Consider the following 25,703-nt stretch of genomic DNA (forward strand, 5'->3'; position numbering starts at 1 on the left):
GACAAATAGGGTCGAATTTTGGAATAAGTCTTTGCCTTTTTCTAGCTTTCGGGAGGTAATCAATAAAGTAGTAAAATTGCACTCATACCTCATTGATAAAAACAAAGTCGTTCACATGTGCGGATGGCGCTCAAATAGTATGACTGTTTGAAACCAGTACCATATTTAAGCCTAATGTATCCGGTGTACTTGAAGAGAAAGTTTATGGCGATTTGCCTTGGCCAACTTCCTTCATTGGCGGATCAACAGCCATGGAAAAACAGCGGTTCTACAGCATGCAGACTCTGCAGTTCAATGAAGGAGGATTTAATTCATGTGGTTTGTGTATGCCCCAACCTGCTAGAAGCATGCATCACCTTGCTAAAAAGCACTACAACCATGAAGGCATGCACACTTGCCAGACTGCAAAAATAAAAAGCCTCGACCCATCAGATCCCCAACTGAACTGCAAACAGATCAAATACTTATGTTAATATGAAAAAGCAATACAAACTACCACGACCTGAGAACCAAAGAGAAATTGGGGACAATTGGCTGTGTAGACATGAGCAATGTATACGGCTGATTCTATTCTGCTGATTAGTATTTTCCATTTGTAAGCAACAACATATAATTCAGTTAGTAATTAATGCCTTCTTACTTGTATAAGTTAACAATGCACATACCAGCTTGCTTCTGATGGAGAATTGACAGCACTTAAATCGTGGATTTAATCTTTTTCATTATGTCCCGCATCACTTTACAGAATTACTTGTTATGACCTATCTGGGTTTGCATTAATACAGTAATATTGTCTCAAAATATGCCAGGTGGTTTTACTGTTTTTATCACACCTTGATAGTAGAAATGAATAGACCGCATTTAAAACTTGGTTTTTTCCTCCTCATCACGTCACGAGTCACTGTACAGAATCAACGTTTTTGATCCACCAATGTTTTTATTACTATAGTAGTATTGCCTTAAGACACACTGGATGGTTTAACAGTTTTTTTTTTTATACTTTTGTCTTAGTAACATTGTTATGGGTTTAATTAAACAATAAACTTAAACTTTAGACCTTTGTGCACAAGAGCCAGCAAACACCTCTCTTAGTTAAGCCTTCATTACGAGTTGCCCATAGCAGCATTCCAGAGGAAGAAATGGCTCTAGAATAATAGAAGTTTTCTGATTTCTCTGTGCCTAGAATTATCGGGTCTACAAACACCGTACCAGATCAATCATTCTAGGCCCGGAATCGGATGCCCATGAGTTTGCTGCAGCATTTGTCACAGCTGCAGGCAGCAGCACAGCCTGGCCCCCGTCTGATGGCCGACCCTTGCACCTACAGAGAGACGCAGGCAGCAGCTTGTTGAAAGCCAGCAGCCCTCCTGCCATTGGCCCTCTTGCTCACACCTCACAGATCTCTTAGTAGGAATACAGGTAAGGAGAGAAGAAAGCAAAGACGGCAGAGGGACCACACAGCAACCACTACCAAGCAACAGGAGGGTGTCTTCTGGTGTGAGCCTTCCTCCGATAACACCAGGTGTGATGAAGAAGCCTTAGATGGTTCAGAATGGTCCTGGAGTGATGTCCCCCTTTTAAGGTACCAACAGTGGGATAGTAGCTTGGGAGAGACGCAGTTGCCCCCTTGCAAGATGACACAAGGACAGGAGATGCTGATCTGTAGCTTGGGCTGAACCTGACCCCACTGCGCCCAACCTGAAGTGACAGGATCTTTACGGATCTGGGTAACATTTCTTTCCATTAGGGTCAACTGCGCTACGTCATGCTGCCACCCCAACTACAGTGGCTTCGGGATCGAACAGGTAAAAAGGTTTCAGCAGTGAACTGGCTCTTAGGAGTACATACGCAGTGGAAATTTTACGTTTCTTCTAATTGGCTCTGCAGTCTGCACCAAGGTCTACATCTTCACCAGTCCTTCTCGAGAAACCACTTAGAAGGTGCTGAAGGACAGTCAATCAATTATTTTTTATTCGATCAAGTTAAAAATGATCATAAAAACACAAATAAATACATCATCATAACATTTTTCCAAGGTTCCATTTTTAAAATTGCAAATATTTTAGCAGCAATTCTAGAATAAAGACAGAAGTGCATTGCATTAATACGTTAAAATCATTTCATGTGCTAAATCTGTGTACTTGTATTGTTATTTAGCAATTTCACTGGTCTATACACCATCCCCTTCCTCTTCCTCATGCAGGCCCATAAGAATGACGCAACTGAATAACAAACCAGGGGGTCAGATAATGATTTTAGAAAATAAAGTGCCACCCGGCACTGCTTAAAATTCCCTTTCTTTAAAATTGGTTTGAGATGGACATTTCTTTCATTCTCATATAGCCTGCAGAATAGAACTAGGTGCAATTCAGTTTGGAGTGATAATTTATCACAGGGGCACGCACTTAAATCAGAATGATTATATGTTTTTTCCGGATAACCTAGCGTGAGAAGGATCAGGTTAGTGCGAAACCTCAGTAATATAAATCTGTGTTGCATCCTGTTTACATTCACTAGGTAAGAGAACCCCCATCTGTATGTGGTGGGATAAGGCGGTATGCACGAACAGCGAATTTCTCTTTATAGTGTTCCTTACGCTTGTACTCGGACATCAGCATAAACATGTCACAAACCTTCTGTTTAGAGACCTTCTTGCAAGCCAGTGGATCTTTGAAGAGTTCGGGAAGACCGATCTCCTTTAATACTGACTCTACAAAGCTAAGCCGTCTAGACCTCTTCCACTTGTCCATGGTTCGGCAACTCCTTATTTTTGATTGAGTGAGTGGCACGGTGTCTCTCCTCCAGATTGAGTGCCAGAGAAGAAGTGGGGCTATTGGGTATAATCTGAAATATAGGGCAAGCTCAATTCCGTATGTAGAATGCAGTTTGTAAAAGAAGGAGGGAGGCCCATTACAGATTTAAAAAATGTATTCTCAGTGGTTTGCAGTGGTGTCGGTGCTACCATACCCCAATCCCCAGTGCCATAGGTCGCTGCTGCTTTTACTCTAGCCTGGTAGATGTTTTTTATCGGTAATAAGGGTTTGGCACCCAGTTTTCTAGCAAAGGATTTTACTGCAATAATACCCCTCTCCATCACCATCTTTCTTCCTTCCATCACTTTTACCCATGACGGGTCTTTATCAAGAAGGATTCCGAAGTAGGGGAAGGAGTCCACTACCTCAATTTCTTTCGCATCCGTATGGAAATATGTCATTTTTTCTCTTTTTGTAGCCCCAGCTACTATTACAAAAGACTTGGTTTGGTTCACTTTCAATTGTAGTGAATCCATGTAAGAGACATACGCGGTTATCAGCCTTTGTAACCCAATCCCCGTTCTGGCAATTAACACTGCGTCGTACGCATAAGCCAATATTGGTAGCATTTGATTTTCAAAGAATGGGACGTCCCGAGTGGCCACTGTAAGTGCTTTCTCAACTCCATTTGTGTATAAGGAGAAGAGAAATGGGGCCAATACATAGCCCTGCCTTACTCCCCTGGAGATTTTAAAAGAACGTGTACATTCTCCAGTTTTGGTATGCATACGATTGCCTGATGAAATTTAGTATAGCTGGTTAGACCCCCATCATCTCCATTATGTTCCATAGCTTATCATGGACCATGCAGTCGAACACCGTGCTTTTATGATCATTTTTAACTTGATTGAATAAAGAATAATTGATTGATTGATTGATTGACAGTCCTGCTTGTAGCAGCCAACAGACGTCTCTGGCTATTCGGTGCTACTTGACCAGGAGAAGAGTTTCGTTTGATGGAATTTGAGGAAGTAATATCACTGCCAGCAACAGTCCACAGTGATTCAAGTTCACACAGGCTGATAGGATGGCGCTTGCAGGGTCCTGTTGAGGGTGCTCCTCACACAGCGGGCGACAAACCCTAAACACAACACATGCAGAAGCAAATGCCATATTGCCAAATAACCTCCAGTCCCATATTGCCGTATTTGTGTGTTTCCTTTTAATACAAAATGCTGCTTGCAAACAAAAGAGGGACAGGGCTAGCCAATCATTTCTCAAGCTGATGTATCACTTCAGCTTTGGTCACGGGTGACCACAACAACACTCCTGCAAGGTGGAAACCCAGAGATGAAATGAAAGCACCTCTCCACTTAAAATACATGGCCTGGTGGCCATGGCTCATCACATTCACACCCAGACCACAAGCAGTTGCAGACACTAATCTTTAAAACAGGTAAAAAAAAATGTGTCCAACGTAAGTTCTTCTGTACCACTAACTGGCAGTGGTGGCTCCTCCGCTATGATGGAGGAGCATTGCCCCACTGCTTTTAAGCAGTACGAAGAAGAAACATAATAATAACTTTTAGTTATTATCATTTTATGCTTCGTGCTGTTTTGTGGCGGGCGGGCGGGTGGCTGGGGCTGCTCTGCTCCCAGAGCAGGGCAGGAGTGGTGTACCACTCCTAAGTGTGCAATGACTGTTTGGGCTGCCCAAACCAGTCATGCTCACTTTCCCCATTCTCCATGTAGGCTGCATTATAGCCTTTGAGGTGAACAAGCCCAGGCCCCCATTTCCCTGGTTGAGCAACAAACCAGGATGCTCAAAACCAATCACAACACTGAACTGCAACGTTGTGATTGGCCACTGGGGCCTGCTTTCTGGTCCTCGAGTTCCACGAGGAGAGCCAGAGCACAGATGCGGGACACGGTGCAAAGGCAAGTTTATTTACTTTCAATTTCTTTGTATGAACGACCCCTACCAGTGACCACCACCCACGACACCGACACTGTGCGACCCGCCTGCCTCCCGGTAGCCATGCCGCCCGCCACTGCTGTTGGTGCACAACACCTCAAAAGATGTTTACACAATAACCCATATCACTGTGCTTTGCAATCTTGATCAAAAAACAGTACTGGGCCTTGACTCGAACTCAGTCAGGCTGAGTCAAAATACTATATAGAACAAAACGTATGCCAGGACTGAGACAAACTCCTACAAAATCTACCAATAAACCCTTATGAACAAAACATAAAAGTCTGCTTGATCATTTGCGCCATCTAATGATTTATTCAAATTATTTGTTTTTTATATTTTTGAAAACACTATATTCTTTGTGCATAGTATCCAGAAGACTTAAGAGTCTTGTTGGTCCTGAGGAGAACCCCACCAGTTTGAGGGTTCGAAATGCCTCGACCTGGTCCCAGGTCACACCGACTGTGTATTTTTGGGTTGTCAGAAAAGAAAAATTCAGCTATATTCATTGCGAAAAAAAGACAAAACATTTGTGAATTTTCATGATAATCTGTTTCATTCTTTGTTTTGTGATTATATTGTGTACATTGGGACCACTGTATAGTATGATTGTTTGCAGTTTGAGAGAGGTATGTTTGTGGTTTAGGCTAAATGTGGTAATTGTAAATGTTGTGTATATTTTGTATATATCTGTATAGATAAGTTGTAGTTTATTTCTTGTAAGGATACTATGCACAAAGAATATAGTGTTTTCAAAAATATAAAAAACAAATAATTTGAATAAATCATTAGATGGCGCAAATGATCAAGCAGACTTTTATGTTTTGTTCATAAGGGTTTATTGGTAGATTTTGTAGGAGTTTGTCTCAGTCCTGGCATACGTTTTGTTCTATAATGCAATCTTGATCAGCATCCTTGAAGTCTCACAAGGCTGCTAAGTGGAGGAGTCATTCTGTTGATACCTAAAAATGAAAGCTCAACTAACAGACCTCCTCTTCCTCCAGCAGCCCGCTAAATTAAACACCAACTGAGAAGTTTTATTGTAACTGAAAATAGCCATGAATAATTCACAAATATAAAAAAGCATAAAGTACAATAAGATAGGGTTGGGATGTTAGTGTTAACCTTACAAGGTGAGAGGTGTGGCGCAGCGGCCAGGGCGGCTGACTTCAGACCACGAGGCTCTCACGGTTCAGTGCCCGTGCCGGTGGCAGCTCAGCCCAGCACCATGTGACTCTGAGCAATAGCTCGCTTAATCTCCCCGACTGCCCCCAGCGCCTTGAGACCCTTAGAGGTGATTAGTTTGCGCTTTACAACTACTGGGTTACAATGCTATGTTACAAAAGCACCACAGCTGTAGTAGTTTATCTTGTACGAGAAAGTCTTTGGGTCATGTTTTGTCAGCGCATAGGGCAAAAGTTGCAGTGTATCGAAAGGTTCTGTAGCTTTGTTGTTGAATGCAGTACTGAAAAAAACATTACTTGCCATGTTAGTCAAGAAAACCCAGTCACTTGAAGAAGAGCAGTAGAAGAGAGAGATTGAGGGGTCTATGCTTTGGGTCTTATACAATGGGGTTAAGAAGCGCCGCGGGGTCAGATCTGTATGCCAGAACGCTGGGCGGTTCCCCTTCGGCCCCTCAGCTTAATGGCGCCCTTGAAGGTTCTTGTCCATGTGATGGTAACGCATGGTCATTTTCCAGCATACTATTTTCCAGTCTAGTGTTTCCTCAGAAGCTTTTCTCCACCCAGTGACTATCTCCTAGGGTAATCGTGCACAACTGTTAGTAAGCAAAGCAGTAACATTTTAATTTAGATTTTTCAGCCACTTGGCCATTGTTTTTATCAGAGACGTAAGAAATCCATGCCGAGTTAAAAATATAAAAGAATGCAAGCATTACTGCATTTGGTTCCAGTGAGAGATGGAGCTTGGAGCTCATGTTTCTGGCTGTGGGTTGTGTGCTCATCAGAGCTGCTGGTCACATAACTGGAGAAATGACTTGGGTCATCTGCAGTTCAAGGTCTTCCATTAGCGTTTCTGATGCACATGGCTCCGCAACCGTGGCCAAATGCACGAATAATAATCAGATGCTTGTTCTTCTATTCTTCTACAGAGCCTCTTGTAACCTGATCTCCACCTTACCTTCCTCCAGCTTCCTTGTCCCAGGAGCGTCGCCCCACTGCTTTTTAGCAGTGAAACAAAGGAAAATAAAATGATAATAACTGGGCGTTATTATCATTTTACTTGTTCCTGCTGCAGCCGCTTGGTGGGGCGGGGCTGCTCTGACGACATGAGCAGGGGGAGTGTGGAGAACAATTTGAAAGTGCACATGAATGTTTAGACGGCTGTCTAGGGCCGGCCAAACACTCATGCGCACTTTTCATGTTTGCCTGGGTGGAGAACATGCCCAGACTCCCACTGCCAGTCTGAGCCCCAAACCAAGGCTTGTGATTGTCTATGGGGAGCCTGGGTGTGCTTTCTGTTCCAGGTTGGAGCGAGGGACTTTGGAGGAGAGACTTAACAAGGAAGCGGCAAGAAGGTATGTTTTTTTTTGTTTTCTTTACAGTTGCTTCCCTCATCTCCTCAACCTACCCCCCTGCCCCACCATCACCCGGTTGCCACTGCCTCCTCCCTTTTTACCTAATTTTCTCTCGATGCCATTCCGCTGCCAGGTTGCCTAGCACTGGCTTTCCTTTTCCGATGAAGGTTCGAGAAAGGGTGGAGGGGGTGGGTGGAGTCTCAGATGGGGAATTGTCACTTGGCCATCTGGATCACTTTGATAATTCTGGAGATTTTAAAAGCAGACTAGTAAGGTTTCAGGGTCTCTCCTCCTCCATCCTCCAGTCCCCCGAGGTGCATGACTGGGATGTTTCGTCATGCACGTGTTAACGGCCCATTGACACAGCAGAGGTAGCCTCCAGGGCCGGACCTGTCCTGGGATTCATCTGATTAGCCTAGAATCCCTTCACTGCTCCCTCTGCTGGTGTAGTTGTTGGCTGCCTGTCTTCATCTCACCCCAGGGCCATGCACTGGGCTTCCCAAGGTATTTCAGGCATAAAGTTCTGAAATACTGCAGTACTCCACGGAGTGAGATGTGGTTTACAGATTTTTGGGTGCACCTTTCGGCCTTATGCAGCAGTCAAGGCGAGCAGATTGCGAGGGCTCTCCTCTGCTCCCTTCTAGCTCCCACCGATTTACCGAGTCTCTTATGATTACCTGCATTTAATTTTTAAAAACTGTGTGTTATAACCACTGTGCCTTTTTAAACTTTTAAATACTGTTACCTGCTGTAGCGCTTGACATTTGGACCCCCTGTGCCCCGTTCCACCGCGGCTGGTGCCGATTGTTGTGGAGGGCTAGACGGGCGCCATCTTGAGTTAGGCTCGGACCCGGCTGGACCCGAGTTAGCGGTCCAGCGGAGGGAGGGGCTGTGACTATAAATAGAATACGAGTAGGTGGGTCTGAGCGTTTGCTGGAGGTGGTGGCAGCACCTCGATATTTCGCTCTGTGAAGGCGAGCAGATTGCGAGGGCTCTCCTCTGCTCCCTTCTAGCTCCCACCGATTTACCGAGTCTCTTATGATTACCTGCATTTAATTTTTAAAAACTGTGTGTTATAACCCCTGTGCCTTTTTAAACTTTTAAATACTGTTACCTGCTGTAGCGCTTGACATTTGGACCCCCTGTGCCCCGTTCCACCGCGGCTGGTGCCGATTGTTGTGGAGGGCTAGACGGGCGCCATCTTGAGTTAGGCTCGGACCCGGCTGGACCCGAGTTAGCGGTCCAGCGGAGGGAGGGGCTGTGACTATAAATAGAATACGAGTAGGTGGGTCTGAGCGTTTGCTGGAGGTGGTGGCAGCACCTCGATATTTCGCTCTGTGAAGGCGAGCAGATTGCGAGGGCTCTCCTCTGCTCCCTTCTAGCTCCCACCGATTTACCGAGTCTCTTATGATTACCTGCATTTAATTTTTAACAAGCATTTACAATGCAACGGTTTCGCCTTTGGAAAAGTTAGAGCTATTGGCAATGTAAAGGACAATGCCATTTATTTATCTGTTTTCAAAACCAACACATAAATACAAATGTTGTCATTTACAATGCCAATAGCTCAAACTTTTCCAAAGGCGAAACCGTTGCATTGTAAATGCTTGTTCTTCTTGGTGGGGTGAGTGGGAGGATTGGGATTGAGGGTGGGTAGGGTCAGGATTTTTAATTTTTCTTCTTTTGTTGTAGTATTATTATTAGTGATTTGTATTGCTTTTTGTCCTATTAAGGCTGTTAATTATTTGCGCTCAAGTGCCTTACCTACATCATTACTCAATGAGGTCCGCTGTGATACATACTATGTCTGTATGGTGCAAATGTGTGGGATTAGTATGTACATGACATTTTCAGGATGTATGGCATGCTGCCATAATGATGAGAAGTGTTTCTGCTCATTTTTATTGCCTTACAATACTAAACCTATATATACCTGGTGCGAGCCATCAGCCAATATACACCAGAGATATATCGAACCCCATGTTTGGTTCGGAGGTTGTTGCGACGCCTTAGTTAGCAATCACCTTAATAGTAAAGTTGAAACCACACTGATGGGCATTTCTTTTTGTCCAGTACCTCGTACACAATGTCAACACACAAGAGGCAAAGGTTACGAAAACGGAAGTGGTTTTAGGTTCATATGGATCATACTGACAATATACTTATGATGTCGCAAACCACCCCAAAAGTCTCTCCAGGGATTTCTATGCTTAATAACCACAAAATATTTTCGCTAAATGTTTAAGGTCTTAACCATCCTGTTAAACGGAGAAAGATTCTTGACTACCTACAGAAACAAAAAGGGAACATCGCTCTGCTACAAGAGACAAAGATTGATTCCAAGTAATTTAACTCACTTATAAACAGGTTCTACAATGAAGTTGTTTGTTCTGAAGCGATAGGAAAGAAAAACGGTGACCTGACTAGTAGCGAAAAAAATCAAACATTGAAATAGGAGCACACACATCCGACACTAAGGGGAGATGGGTCATGACAAAATTGATTAAAGACAACACAGAATTTTACATTACTAATGTTTACGCACCTAACAGACGACTTAGACTTCTGGAATGACCTATCTAAACAGATCAAAACTATTCCAGACACTGCTCTACATATACTTGCGGGCGATTTTAATCTGCCCTTGGACCCAGCCTTGGACAGGTACTCATGGTGTGCTTTTCGCAGTAACAACTCTCACAAAGCTTTTACTAACCTGCGCACGGACACGGACGGCGGGAAACGTGCACAGGACAGCGAGGGGGGGCGGAAAGGCACACAGAGGGGGCGGGAATGGACAGCGCATCTGAAATCACTTTCAGTGAAAGGGGAGGGAACGGAAAAAACGTAACTCCGCCCAGGGAAAAAATCTCGGGAACGCCCCCGAATCTGGTCCGGCCTTGACGGACAGATCCGGCACTCAATGGCTAGCCTCCATTTATGGAGCTAGCCAATGAGAGCCGGGGGACGTTCCCGAACTCCTTATAGTCAACAAAGGATTTCACCTGCGCTGAAAACCTGCGCAGAGCGCAGCCTTTCGGCAGGCGAAACCCAAAAATGTATTAAGAGGCTCAGGCCGGCAAGGGCGTGCGCACAGCACCATAATTATTAATTAACAGAGGGCGACGCTTAGAGGCCTTCACCGTGGCGTGCCCGCACCGTTTAATTTAGGGGGACTTGGGGAGACCTCTAAGTCCGTGTGGGCAGTTAACGAAGAATACGACTGTGAGGCAGTGCAGCAGCCGTCTCCCTCCCTGTGAGAGTGAGGGGGCCCCCAGGAGCGAAGAGGCCTCCCCGCACTGTCTGCGGGGCCTGCGGGGGCCTGTGTTACGCCCCTGCAGTGCGTGCATCAAGTGCTGAATCAAGTTGGGGCTGTACTGGCTGCACAGGCGTGAGTTGGCACCCCTGCCTTTAGCGCCCCCTTGCCCCCCTTGTGTCCTGGGAGTCAGCTTCACGACAGCCCATCGCCGTCACTATTGCAGGGCGGACAGCGCAGGAGGGAGCTCCACGAGAGCAGTGGTGAGGCAGGCCAGCTTCATGGCGGGGTAGACAAAGCTGCAAGAGTAAGCTGAATAGCTGAACAAGCCGAGTCAGCTGTGTCTAAGAGACCTTTCAAACGCTTGTTGTTACTCTACTGCCAACCGGGGTCAGTTGGTTAGAGGAAAATCCGTGCTGTGTTTTAGATCAATTGAGGACGAGCCAAATAAGGCTTTACCTCACCTGCTTTTGCTGTGTCTCTAAGCCGAGCCCCTCGCAGCCCTTAATAGCGACCTTGCTGTCCCCGCAATTATAACCAGGCTCAGTTGATTTTGCTGAGTGGCTTCTGGTCTTGGCACTGCCTGGACAACAATATTCTATCAGGCGGTCGACGGCGCAGTGAGAGTTGAGAGCCACGAGCCGCGGGAGCCACGGGGGAATATTACAGAACATTACCGAAAGCCCCGGTCTTGAGACGAGCTAAAAGACGGGCGGAAGAGAGGCGAGGTTTCGGCGCCCTGCTGCCTGGTGAGTGTGTAGTACGGACAGAGGATAATTACCGCGAACATAATGGCAAAATGGTAAATTGCTAAACGCCAATCGCCCCTCTCCACCCTCTCCGGCTCTCTCTATCTATCAGCGCTATCTTGGCTTTGCGATTGCAACAGCGACCGCGAAACGTGTGAACCTTGACAGTATAAGCGGCCGGGGGTGAATGCTTTTCTTGAATGCTGCGAGCACCCCTGCTGCAGTAATCCCTTTCAAACAGGGCCGCTTAAGGAGAGAGCAGTGCCGAGCAGTTCGGAGTTGGAGCCACAGAACTGCCGTGAGCCGTGCATTGATCAAGTGAGGCCACTAGGCACGAATCTCGGGTGCTCCCCAGTCTCGGGTGCCCCTCTGTGCAGGATTCATAGGGCAGTAAGGAGCGTGGTAGTGGCAGCGGGTGTTGCTCACCGGTGTGGGGAGAACGCTGTCCGAGGACATAAATCTCGGGAGAGAGGCTGCTGTGTGCTTCCCCAAGCTGGCCCTGCGATTCCTTTGTAGAACACGAACCTCTCTACCTCGTCATCTTATTCCATCTACTTTCCACAAGCGGGAAAGGAGCACAGCAGCAAACAGTAAGAGTCTTTCAGCTGGGCATGGGTCGCAGGGCACCGGGAGCTGGTAAAAGCTGCAAAATGCTGTTAGGTCACCGTAACTCGCACTGCCCCTTACCTGCCCCTTCGTTGGGAACACAGAAATGCATTTGGTGAAACGATTTTCATCCAGGGCTGGTGGATGCTTGCACTTCAGTCCCGGGGGGGGGGGGGGGGGGGGGGGCGGGCTAGGGGGCTGGCTCGTTGCACGCCCTCGGGAACGAAGGCGCCGTCCCAGCAGGAGTGTCGGCTCAGGACAAAGGGCGCCCAAAGGCAGACAGATAAGCGCCATTTACCGTTAAGCACTGCGAATTAACTGTTCCTGGTCCAAACAAGCACCTACGAGGACAGGGGGGGGGGCGGGAGATGACACGAACGGCGGGAGAGGACACGGACGGGGGGAGGGAGACGGGAAACGTGCACAGGACAGCGAGGGGAGGGGGGACGGCGGGAGGAGGGACACGGAGGAAGGCAGGACAGCAGCAAGCACGGCCCGGCCGGACCAGATTCGGGGGCGTTCCCGGCTGACGTCGCGTGACGTCAGCAAAAGCCAAAGAATCTCGGGAACGCCCCCGAATCTGGTCCGGCATTGACGGACAGGCCCCTCGTCCAATGGCTAGGCTCCATTTATGGAGCCAGCCAATGAATGACGAGGGCCGACCCAAAGCCACACTACAGTTCTCATAAGATTTCTCCTGCGCAAAAGCTGCTTGCGCAGCTTTTTGCAGTCGAAACCTAAAAACTGTGTGTTATAACCCCTGTGCCTTTTTAAACTTTTAAATACTGTTACCTGCTGTAGCGCTTGACATTTGGACCCCCTGTGCCCCGTTCCACCGCGGCTGGTGCCGATTGTTGTGGAGGGCTAGACGGGCGCCATCTTGAGTTAGGCTCGGACCCGGCTGGACCCGAGTTAGCGGTCCAGCGGAGGGAGGGGCTGTGACTATAAATAAACATGCACTTTAAGACGCGCAGCGGACACGCGCAGCGGGCGCGCCGTCTGCGCGCCGAAGGAGCGCCAAAGGAGGGCCCGTCTGTGCCCGTCCGTGCCTCGGACGGGCCCAGGGCCAACCCCCTTACCAACACTCCTCGGCGCCTTGTTAACACACCCATTCGGTACTCTCGTGCTCTCCTTATGACGCTGAAAGCCTGCTCCTGTCTGTGCAACGCCTCATGGGAGGTGGCAAACAGTGCATCCCGGGTCTGCCAGGTGTGTAAATACCGTTTTCAGCCCACGCTTGACCCTTTGCCTCCCCGCCCTGTGGCCTCTTCACTGGTCCACGCCGGTTTGATTAATGCTAGGTCACTGGTCAAACATGCAGCAGACATTTTTGAGCTGCTGAGTGACAATCAGCTGGATCTCCTTTTCATAACGGAAACCTGGCTCAATGATACCTGCGCCCCCTCTGTTGAATTGGCCGTTCCACGCGGTTTTAAAATTGTCAGATCTGACCGCCCTCTGGGTCGAGGTGGGGGGATAGCAGTTGTCTTTAGAGAACAGTGGACCTTTTCTTACGACTCCCAACAACAATTGCCTGAAGCCGAGATGCTCCATTTTTCCCTATTCTTTAACGCCCACTCTTCCATAGGCGGCACGCTGGTCTATCGCCCTCCAGGCCACGTTGGTAACTTTGTGCAGGTCTTAGAAGAATTGATAGTCCCTCGGATTCTATGCCATTCCCGGTATCTTCTCCTAGGGGATTTTAATATTCATGTTGATAGCCCGGACCTACCAGAGGCAGCTCGCCTTGCAGAAGCTCTCTCTATGGCCCAACTAAGGCAATGGGTAGCTGCCCCAACCCACTTAGGAGGTCATATTCTTGATCTGGTATGCTCTAATTTTGATATCACTATGACTCATCCTGAGCCAGTAACCTGGTCGGACCATAAGCTTATCAGATTCTCTTGGCCTCTGATAACTGCTGCTGTGATCCACCCCCAAATTGCCCATACACAGAAGATTAATCTCAACACCCTCTCTGAGGGTCTTGCTGCTTCTCGCCCTTCGCTACCTTCTGATATCGAGGCCGCAGCCAACGCATTTAACTCATGGGTGGAATGCGCAACCGCTGCATCTATTAATAGTAGCCGGGTCTGCAGACTCCGTTCTACCCCCTCCAAACCTTGGTTTTCCCCTGCTCTCCGAGACCTTAAATCAGACTGTAAAAAGCTGGAGAGGCTGTGGAGACAAGCCTATCTTCCCGAGGCAAAAAAGGATCTGCGGGTTGCACAAAAAAAGTATTATGCTGCCATCAGATTGGCCAAACGCAGCTATTTTGCAGGACGCATTAATAAAGCAAACAACAATAGTAAGGAAATCTTTACGATTGTAAAAAGTTTTGTGTCCCCCTGTGCATCACAACCTTTGTTGCCTGCTTCGAAGGAATGGTGCGAAGAACTATCTGAGTTTTTTATTGAAAAAATCGCTAAAATTCAGGAGGACCTACAAAATGTGTGTAATGGCCCCACACCATCTCTAACCACTCTGCGTCCGTCAATGCCCCCACGTACTGAGCAATTGGTTACGTTTATTCCCCAACTAAAATCTGACATCACTTCTATTGTGGCTGCTCTAAAATCAGGATCTCCCTCTGACCCTTGCCCGGCTAGAGTATTTGCGGGATTAGCGGAAACATTGGGAAATGAGGTTACTCAGCTGATCAACCTTTCGCTCCTTACAGCTACTGTCCCCGCTTGCTGGAAGCAAGCCAAACTGCTTCCATTGCTAAAAAAAAATGGATTAGATCCGGCCACGCCGTCTAATTACCGGCCTATATCTCTGCTCCCAGCTCTTGCAAAGATTTGCGAAAAGACTGTCTTTAAGCAGCTGGATAAATTCGTTGAGTCAACTGAGGCCCTACATCCAGCTCAATCCGGATTCCGGGCCTCCTATAGTACCGAGACGGCCTTGGTCGAAATCTCAGAAGCTATTCGGGAGTGCCTTGACGGAGGTGGCAGAGCGGCTCTGATTTTATTGGACCTCTCTGCTGCCTTCGATACGGTGCCTCACTCCCTACTACTCGCCAGATTAGCAGATATCGGTGTCACTGGTCCAGCATTTGACTGGCTGACTTCTTACTTGAATAATCGTACCCAACAGATCTGGCTGCCCCCATTTGCCTCCACCCCTAAGCAACTTTCCACAGGTGTTCCCCAGGGGTCCATTTTAAGCCCCTTGCTTTTTAATATCTATCTTACTCCGCTGATTTACCTCGCTGAACAACTAGGGGCAAAAATTATGGCGTACGCCGACGATACGCAGCTTTTGTTCACCTGGCCTAAAGATAATTTAGATACGTCGGATGCCCAACATTGTTTGTCCTCTGTTTTTCAATGGCTGGCACACGCACAATTAAAGTGCAACGAGAGTAAATCCGAGGTTCTGCTGTACGGCTCTTTTCCTGAGGATTTTAGTGAGCGTCTCTGGCCTGCTGACCTCCCCCCCCCAAAAGCCGCATCTGGCCCAGTGAAAAACTTGGGGGTCTGGTTTGGTAAGAACCTTAAGTTCGAGGACCATATAAAGAAACTCACGGGGGTTTGTTTTGCCACCCTAAAAACCCTACGTAGGTTTTTCCCTCTTCTTCCACAAGAAGCAAAAGAGACAGTCATCCGTGCCTTAATTCTCTCCAGGCTAGACTACTCGAACGGACTGTTCTGTGGATTGCCGGCATACCTGATTCACCGTCTTCAGGTCATTCAGAACGCCGCCGCCAGGCTCCTGTTTAATGCACCTAGGCGCTCCAGTGCCCGTCCCCTGCTTTGTGCTCTCCACTGGCTTCCGGTTGCCCACAGGATTTTGTTTAAAATTCTAGTGCTGGCCTACCGAGCCATCTATCAAACTGGCCCTGTCTATCTGAGAAAAAGGTTCTGTTTGTATGTTCCTAATCGCCCTCTACGATCGGCCAACATGTGCCAGATGTCTGTCCCCAAATTTAAATATTGCAGACTTGGCGGCCAATCAATCTCGGTAAAAGCAGCAAAATCCTGGAATGCCCTTCCCCTCCACTTAAAAACTGCACCGTCTCTTAATGTTTTTAAGAAAGGACTAAAAACTCACCTTTTTAATATTAAAGTTTAATTTTTTTTCTTTCGCTTCTTAATATCTGTCCTTTCCCAGTCTGCTCCGCCTTTACCGCGCCAGGATACTATTTTTTAGTAATAGAGCGCGTTATAAAAGCCTTTAATAATAATAATAATAATAATTTGCCGGGTTTAAATTCCCGTAGCCACCCAGCACAGGGAGAGTTCTATGAAGACATGGAAATGAAAAGGAGTTTATTTACTAACGCATATGCACTGGTGCATTGTCTTTCTGGGGTGGCTAGGCAGCCACTGTATGGACTCCTAAACACTCTGAGGCGAACAGGGGCATGTAAGAAGCACCTCCCATGCTACCTTAGAATTGCGAACACTTTACAGACATTAACACAGGAACAGTGTTGCTCAGCCACTCACAACCTTCCTGCCTTCAGCACATACTTAACGTGTAGTAAGCTAGAGATAGGACACTGAATGGAGGGGACTGAAGCATAAACTGCCTGCAACATGGCAGTTTCACCATCTCGTCCAAGGCCCCAAAAGGCTCAATGGTTCCTCTCAGATCCTTCCTGCCTCTGGACTGGTCTCCGGGGCATCAGCATCGCAGGCAGCATGCATCTGTTGCATCTGTCACACGCAGTGTGCCTGGTGCGCTGATCCCTTCCCTCTGCATGTGCCGAAGATGGCTATTGAAATCTGCTGCATGACTTTCAACCTCCCTTGCAGGGCCTTTTTAGGTCTTGCCTACAGACTGATTGTAGCTGTGCGTTGTCAATGACCTATTGAATATGTATTGTATTGTATTGTAATAGCATTTATATAGCGCTTACTACCCCTGACGAGGCATCAAAGCGCTTTTTCGGCGGGTAGCACGCTACTCCGGGACCCATAGAGGATTAGTGTTGAATTAGTATAGTGAAACATGCAAGTACATTTTAAGTGGTGGATAGGTTAGTCAGTTATATGTATTTGGCGTAATAGCAGAAGGATGGAGGAGGAAAAAAAGGTTTGTATTTATATAGCGCTTGTTACCCCTGATGGGGTGTTTTAAACATACTATTCAGGAAGCCCATAAAGGATTAGTGGTGAATTAATATGGTGAAATACGAAAGTAATTTCAGTGGTGGATATTAGCCAGTTATTTGGAGTGAGAAGGATAGCGGAGGGATAAAAGGGGAAGAAAGGTTTGCATTCATATACCACTTGTTACCCCTGATGGATGTTGAAGCGCTTTTCTGGCGAGTAGCACGCCACTCCGGAACTCATAAAGGATTAGTGTTGAAAATTAGTATAGTAAAATATGAAGTCATTTGAGTAGTGGATATGTTATTCAGTTATTTGGGTAGAGCAGGGTAGGTGGCGGGACAGTGGCGGGAAAGAGGTTTGTATTTATATAGCACTTATTACCCCTGATGGGGTTTTGAAGCGCAAGTAGCACGCTACTCTGAAACCCATCAGGATTAGTGTTAAATTATTATGGTGAAACATGAAAGTAATTTTAGTGGTGGATATGTTAGTCAGTTATTTGGATTGAGAAGGGTTGAGGAGGAGTAGAAAAGAGGGAAGAGTTTAGAAAGGTTTGTTTTGGGGGATCGGTACAGTAAAAGAGGTGTAAGATGATGCAAGGAGGGATAGAGTAGGAGAGAGTCTATAAAGGGTTATTTTGGGGATCATAGTAGTGGTATGGGGTTTGGGATCAATGAGAGAGTGGATGTAGAGGATATATTGAGCGAAGTATAGGCTGAGAAATAGGGAAGTGCATTGGAAATGCTAAATTAGAAGAAAGTAATAAATATATAGATCCATAAGTACATTAAAAGTATATAGATGCATAATGGAGGAAAGGTATATTGGCCAGCATTTCTGGCCTTGGCCCTGGTCAGACTAGAACAGGCTCAAACACGCAACTGCCCTTGTCCTCTCCGTCCTTAACAGGCTCAAATAGGTTACTTACTGCCCTTGTCCTCTCCGCCCTTAGCCTCGACGCCAGGGCTGAGACGCCCTAAGCCTGGCCTTTTATAGCCCTAGTAATCAGGTTACCCCGTCAGTCAATGGGAACCCTAGCCTTAACACTATCCAATCACAACACTAGCCCTAAAAATCTAGAACCAATAGGAGACCAGGACCTTACAGCCAATCTTAGCCCTAGTCCAAGCACCCAATCAGTTCAAAAACCCTAATATTTATGTAAAATAGAGGCCCTAGCCCTACCAGTAGTCCCACCCCAAGTAACCAATGGCACAGGAAGCCCTTGTCCCTACTTCCAATAGAAAGCTTGACCCAACTCTTAGTCCCACAACCAGTCCAGCAACCAATCACACCTGAAGCCCTAATCGCTACTCCCAATTAAAAGTCTAACCCTAGCCCTAGTCCCACCCTAGTCCCAACAGCCAATAACATAGGAAGCCCTAGTCCCTACTTCCAATAGAAATCCTAACCCTAGCCCTAGTCCCAACCCTACATTGATTGAATCACAGACCCAGAAACCAATCAGAACACTCAATACCCAACCAATGAGGACACTAACCCTAATCCAATAGAAACATCAGATACAACCACCAATCAGTGTACACATGTACCAAACAATATCAGACCATATAAGGTCCCACCGACCTCAGACAAGGTTTGCTGACCAGGGAGTTGGAAGCTGCTTTTCCTGTTCAGAATCTCCTAGGAGACAGACAGGCTCAATCCACACTTTGGAGTTCTGCGGGTAAAGGCCTCACTAACTTGAAATCTAACAATACTGTTTGAATAAAACTTTACTCGCTCTACTGGCCAAAAAACGAAGTTCAAAGTCCCTAGTAAATACAGTTTAAACAGCTCACAGAAGCACCCTCTGATGAAGAATATCCCTGTTGCTGGGGGGGAGGAGGCAGGAGGGCTGGTTCCACTGGCTTGTGAACACAAATGGTGGCTGGGGGTGCACTGTTTTTAACATACAGGTCTTAGCACAGAGCAAAGGAGAAATTTGGAGGGAAAACTGAAAGTCATCAGCAATGAGAGGGAAAAACTACAGAGTTTGGACTGCATATCCCACAATTCAACACGTTAAATAGAAGCAATCATGGGCAGGAAAAACACAAGTTTAAAACACAAAACAGGTGATAAAATATCCAATCACAGGCAAGTTAAAACTACAATTTTTAAACTGTAACAACCACAGGCAAAGACAGAAATCACAGAAAGGGAAAATCGTTTTTTTATAAACTTTTGTTTTGGGGAAGAGACAGCACTAGTCTGCCTCCTTACCACTTTCTGGACTCTGCTTACTGCAATCTGGGGCACAGGGAGGCTGCAACTCACAAGATGGAGGAGAATGATTTGGGGTGCACCCAGCAAGGCCTTAAGGGGCCTGGGCTAGTGTGAGAGGACGGCTCAGAGTTGCCTGGTAGTTGAATAGCCAATCCCCACTCCTGGGTCTGCTGGCCTGGGGGATGGGTGGGGGCTGGGGAGCTGCTTTTCCTGTTCAGAGTCTCATAGGAGACAGACAGGCTCAATCCACACTTTGGACTTCTGCAGGTAAAGGCCTCACTAACTTGAAATCTAACAATACTGATTGAATAAAACTTTACTCCCTCTACTGGCCAAAAAACCAAGTGCACGGTACCTAGTAAACACAGTTTGAACAGCTCACAGACACACTCTCTGATGTAGAATATCCCTGTTGCTGGGGGGGGGCAGGGGGCTGGTTTCACTGGCTTGTGAACACAAATTGGTGGCTGGGGGTGCACTGTTTTAACATACAGGTCTTAGCACAGAGCAAAGGAGAAATTTGGAGGGAATACTGAAAGTCATCAGACATGAGAGGGACAAACTACAGAGTTTGGACTGCAAATCCCACAATTCAACAAGTGAAATTGAAGCAATCATGGGCAGTAAAAAACACAAGTTTAAAACACAAAATAGGTGATAAAATATCCAATCCCAGGCAGGTTAAAACTACAATTTTTAAACTGTAACAACCACAGGCAAAGACAGAAATCACAGAAAGGGAAAATCTTGTGATTGAAAGGCTTGTATGCAGTCACTGCTCATATTCTGAAAACTATTTGTTTTATTTTTATTTCAGCACTCCATAGAAGTAGATGTATTTTCTTGCTCTCGCCCTCTTGTAATGCTTCCCCATTGATTAGCTGACCACACGCATGTTTCATGTTGCTCGCTCCTTCCCTTTCACAGCTCACTTATTGCGCCCCTCACTTTCCTTTGCTTTTTATTATTTTTTCTCCTCACCCTCCTCCAAAGATCCCTCGCACCCTCACTCTCCTCAGCTTCCCCCCACATTTACTTCTTCCCACAGCTGCTCCATCTATGATCCTGTGACCTTGCTGTCATGGTCTTTTTTTAACATAATAATATTTTGGAGTGCCATGCAGCTGCCTGCAATTTGCTGCTGGGCTACTCTAATCTTATATGTTTAAATTCAGTTTTTTATTTACTGCTTCATGGTTGGCATCCCCCATCTTGAAACGATCAATAAAAAACAAATGGCATCCATGTGAAGCATGGGCATGCTTACATCATCACGCAGGCTGTGGAGCTTAAAAACTCATATTCCAACATGTGCACTTACCTCATCGCATTTTTTTCTCTTTTTGCTGATGCTGAACAGCATTGGCAAAGGAAATAGGAAGGCATTAACAGACAAAAGGCAAGACCTTTTGGCTTTGCCAATACTTGTTATAGCAAGGCTGTCACACTGGCCAGTAACCAAATGAAGCGTACGCCTCCATCCTTTAGGAGTCCCTTTACTGTTAGGTTATTCAGCAGGCTCTTTTCTATGAGTTACCCAATTGGACCTTCTCAACGTGTTAGTTTCTCAGTAACTTCCTTTAAGTTATCCAGTGGTTACCAAGCACACCTCTGTCCATGAGGCTCAGCTGTTCTTGCCATCATTCGTCTGACTGTTAGTTTCCTTACTAAATCTGAGCAAGAGGTGACATCTGCATTAGAACTCACTTCTCATGGTTTCATAGCCAACAATTTAGAGGTATGATCACATCTTCTCCCTTCCCACTCAATGGTTGCCCAGAAAATGTAAAAACTCTCAATTCTTTTCTTAGTTTTATTGTTTTTAGTCAGTGAAGATACAAATATAAATTTTTAACATCAATAAATATTTTCCCAAAGATTAAATACTTCTTCTATACATTAAAATAGCATTGGTAATCGAATTTTGGTTTCTAGAGGAGGAGCTTGGCGGGCATCCGAGATGGCCGCGTGAGCACAGCGCTCCCCGGACCTCCGCCGCTCCCGGCTTAATATCCTGCTTTAATCCTGATTTTTTGCGAGGATTCATATAGAGGACGCTGGGCTGATCTACCTGGACTTTTCAGAAACTGATTTGGACATCGGGTGGCTGAATTATGTTCAATTGAACTTTTGGGCTCCGCCCTCGAAGTGCGCCCGGGACTGGGTGAGGTTTGGTGGCCGTCTTGGAGTTGAACAACAACGGCAGAGGGATTGGTCTTGAGGGTCCCCTTCCTAAGTTTCGGTTTCGTTTCTGCCTCAGACTGGGACATTGGTGAGAGGGTCTGGTCAGAGCTGCGGCCGGGACACGCGTAGGCTGTCTGGCTCTTGGCTGACTGTTCCTTGAGTGGGCTGCCTTTATCCTAGTGATACCCTCTTGTATTCCTTTGGTCCCGGGGCCTCCATTCCTGGTGCCCGGTCCGTCGACCCTGGTGACTTTACTCGTGACGCATCTTCAAAATGGCGGGCAGAGGGGACCGAGAGACGCGCAAGATGAAGACACCTCTGCGCGGGGGTCCGGTTCAATCTAATGTTATGGATCGTTATACCCACTCTAAGGGGTCCCCCGGAGCTGCCCTGCCCGGTCCAATTGCGTCTGACCAAGTAGTGGATGCGTCGACGGAGCCCTCTTTGCAGGACATCATGGGCGCCATTTCCGGCATGAGGGAATCCATAGGCCAACAGTACGAAACCTTGGCCCACAAACTTGACACTGTGGCAATTGAGGTGAATTTGATTCGGGCCGATCTCTCCAAGACGAACGAAAAGGTGAAGTCGTTGGATATCAAATCATCCAGCCTCACGACGGACGTCTCTGATATTCAGACGGAGATTGGCAATCTCCGTAGGGTGAACGATTTCATGACCCGGCGCTTGGAGGATTTTGAGAACAGGGCACGTCGCTGTAATGTTCGCGTGGTTGGTGTGCCGGAGAATCCAGAACCCCACTCGGTTGATCTCCTGGTTGAAGACCTCATCCAGAACCACCTTTCTCCGTCTGGCCTTAGTAAATTTTTCACTGTGGAGCGCGCACATCGTGTTCCGGGGGGCCAGGGCAAGCCAGGCGCCCCGCCGAGACCTATTGTCGCAAAGCTTTTCCACTATAGGGATCGGGACGCTATCCTGCAGGCCTCGCGGGTGAAGGGCCCGGTGGCCTTTGAGAATGCCACGGTGAACTTTTATCCGGACTTTTCCCAACAGGTCCAGAAGCAGCGTATGGGATTTCGTGGTGCCAAGAAGCGTCTCAGGGACATGGGGATGCGTTACGCAATGCTCTTTCCGACCAGGCTGCGGGTGGAGTATAATGATCGAACTTTCTTCTTTGATCGGCCAGATGCTGTGAATGACTGGCTGGACTCCCTGCCTAATCGCCCTCCTGAGACTGAGTCCGAAGCCCACCCGGGCGGTGCTGAAGGTGGTGCAGAGAGCTGAACGTTTCGTCTTTGACTGATGTCTTGTTTTGTATAACTTTTCCAGGGATGTAAGCCTATGTTCCTCTACCTCATGTGTGTTTTGATGTATGTTCTTTTTCTCGTCATTGGTTTGATCGGGGGGCGGGTGGGACGGAGCCTTTCCTCCTCCGGGGTCTTTGTGTAGAATAGGGGTTCTTGGGCGACAGGCACACTGCAGGTTGGGGTGGCTTTTTAGCTTTTTGCAGGGGTGCAGGGTGGGGGGCGTTCTCTTGTTACTTGGGGGTGGGGTGGTTGGGAAGTTTGTTGTTTGTGTGTTCTGTGTTCAAGGCGACTTTATTCTGTATTTGAACTGCTTTTTGTGGTCATGCTCATTAGTGGGGGGTTTGGGCTTTGTCGGGTGGGATGGGGGGTAGCGGGTTGAGATTTGTTTCGTGGAACGTTAACGGTCTGGGAGATCGTATCAAACGAAGTGTGGTGTTGAAATGTATACGACGTTTATCTCCTGACATTGTTTTCCTGCAAGAGACTCATTTGATAGGCAATGTTTGTCATGCAATGAATAGATGGGGCTATCGCCTCGTAGCACATTCGGGGTTTACCTCGGGTTCCAGGGGTGTGGGTATCCTTATTCGGGCTTCCCTCCCCCTGGCTATTGATGATGTTATTCAGGATGACCGGGGGCGGTTTACTGTCCTTGTGGGTCGATATGAAGGCCGTGTCCTCTCCTTATTATCTGTTTATGTGCCCCCCGGCTTGCAGACTTCTACCTTTTCAGATTTGGGCCGTGTCTTGTTGGACCTTCCTGATAGTACTCTCTTTCTGGCTGGTGATTTTAATTCGGTAGTCTCCGGCCTCCACGATCGCCACCCCCCTAGGGATACCCCGGTGGCTCAGCAGTGGTTGGGTGGATTTTTGGATACCTTTGGCCTGGTGGATTGCTGGAGGCTTTTGCATCCTACGCAGCTTCAGTACACCTTTCACTCTGGGGCCCACGGGAGTCTGTCTCGGCTGGATTATTACCTGATGCCTGCGGCTCAGTCCCCAGCGGTGCGTGAGATTGTGTACCTGCCCAGGGGTATCTCTGACCACTCTCCGCTCTGGCTTCGTTTCGAGGTTGGGGTGGAGGCAGTGGGCCGGGTGGCCCCCATTAATCCGTGGTACCTTACCTCCCCCGAGACCCGCACCCTATTGCTTAAGTCCCTGGACTCGTATTTTCTGGATAACGAGGGGTCGGTTTCCTCTGCTGTGTCCTTATGGGAGGCCTTTAAGACCGTGATTCGTGGGCAGGCCCTCTCCCTTATTGTTGAGGCTAAGAGAGCGAGGAATAGAGAGGTGGTTGATCTTGAGGGGGAGATTTCTGCATTGGAGGAGGGTTTGGAATCTGGTGTCACGCCTGAGAAGCGCCATGCCCTGGGTCTGAAACAATTTGCTTATAAGTCCATGGTCACAGATGCCGCCAAAGTGATGTTTCGGGAGCAACAGGGACGTTTGTATGATGTGGGTGACAAAGCGGGTAAATTGCTGGCATGGCTGGATAAGAAGGAGAGAGCTAATCGTGTGGTACCCGTGATTCAGTCTGCGTGTGGTGTGAGTGTAACGGACCCGATTGGAATAGTTGACCGCTTTGCCGAGTACTTCCGTGTGGTGTATACCCCTGTGTCTGTGAGGGATGTGGTTGACTCTCGTCTTCTGTTGCGTGATATAGCTCTGCCCATTGTTTCCGATTTAGACCGTGTGGCGTTGGACTCCCCCTTTACGGTTGATGAGATAGCTACTGCCATCCGTTCCCTCCGTTCGGGCAAAGCCTTGGGCCCGAACGGGTTGCCGATCGAATTGTACAAGTTGCGTCCCGATAGGGTGGCTCCGTATCTTCGCGCCATGTTTCTGGAGTCCCGGGAACGGGGTATTCTCCCTTATGATCAGAGACTGGCCACAATAGTTGTCATCCCCAAGGAGGGTAAACCGCGTGATCTTTGTTCCTCCTATAGGCCCATATCCCTGCTAAATGTTGAACCCAAGGTTCTGGCGAAACTCCTGGCATCCCGTCTCTTGACGGTCATTAGTGACTTGGTCCATCCGGATCAATCTGGATTTATCCCGCATCGCAACACGGCTCTGAACCTACGTCGTCTTCATGGCGCGGTCGCGAGGGCGGGGCTTCTGACGGAGCCGGCCATTTTGGCATCGTTGGATGCATCCATGGCCTTCGACACGGTGGAGTGGCCTTATCTTTGGGCGGCTCTTGAGAAATTTGGTTTTGGGCCTGAGTTTATTGGTTGGGTCCAGTTACTGTACGCGGAACCTCTGGCGCAGGTAGTGGTGAATGGTAGGGTCTCGGCCCCTTTCGCCCTTGGTAGGGGTACCCGTCAGGGATGCCCCTTGTCTCCGTTACTGTTTGCTCTCGCCTTGGAACCATTGGCTGCTTGGCTTCGGTGGGAACCTTCCATTAAGGGGATTCGCTGGTCTCCGGACTTTGAGGACCGCGTTTCGCTTTACGCGGACGATATCCTTTTATATCTCACCTCCCCGCGTAAATCTTTGTCTGTTCTGTTTGACGTTCTTGTTTCCTTTGGAGCCAACTCGGGCCTTGTTATTAACTGGACCAAGTCCTGTGTGTATGTTCTCTCGGGTGTTTTGCCCCCCTTGCCGAGCAGGCTCCCTATTCAGGTGGTCCAGTCGGGTTTTAAGTATTTGGGGATCTTTATTACGCTGGACCCGTCGCTCCGCTTTGAGCGTAATCTCCTACCACCGTTGCTTAGACTGCGCTTGGATGTGGCCCGTTGGCGTAAGCTTCCTTTGTCTCCTCTGGGCAGGGCGGCCCTGTTTAAAATGATGTCCTTGCCGCGATTCCTTTACGCGCTCCAAAACTCCTATGACGCTATTCCTAAGACCTATTTCCAAGAGATTGAGAGTCTTCAACGGCAATTGATATGGGATGGGCGTCCGCGTATCGCACTTGCAAAGCTCACCATCCCTTGGTATGACGGGGGCATGGCGCTCCCCGATATCAAGCGATATTACTGGGCTTCCCAGTTGTCTGCCATTAATCATGTTATGTTTTCCCCGGGTCGTAATCCTGCATTCGAGATGGATAGACTCCAGCTTCCGGGTGGGGACTTTACTAGA

Source organism: Lissotriton helveticus, chromosome 5_1 (assembly GCF_964261635.1).
Source record: "Lissotriton helveticus chromosome 5_1, aLisHel1.1, whole genome shotgun sequence".
Taxonomy (NCBI): Eukaryota; Metazoa; Chordata; class Amphibia; order Caudata; family Salamandridae; genus Lissotriton; species Lissotriton helveticus.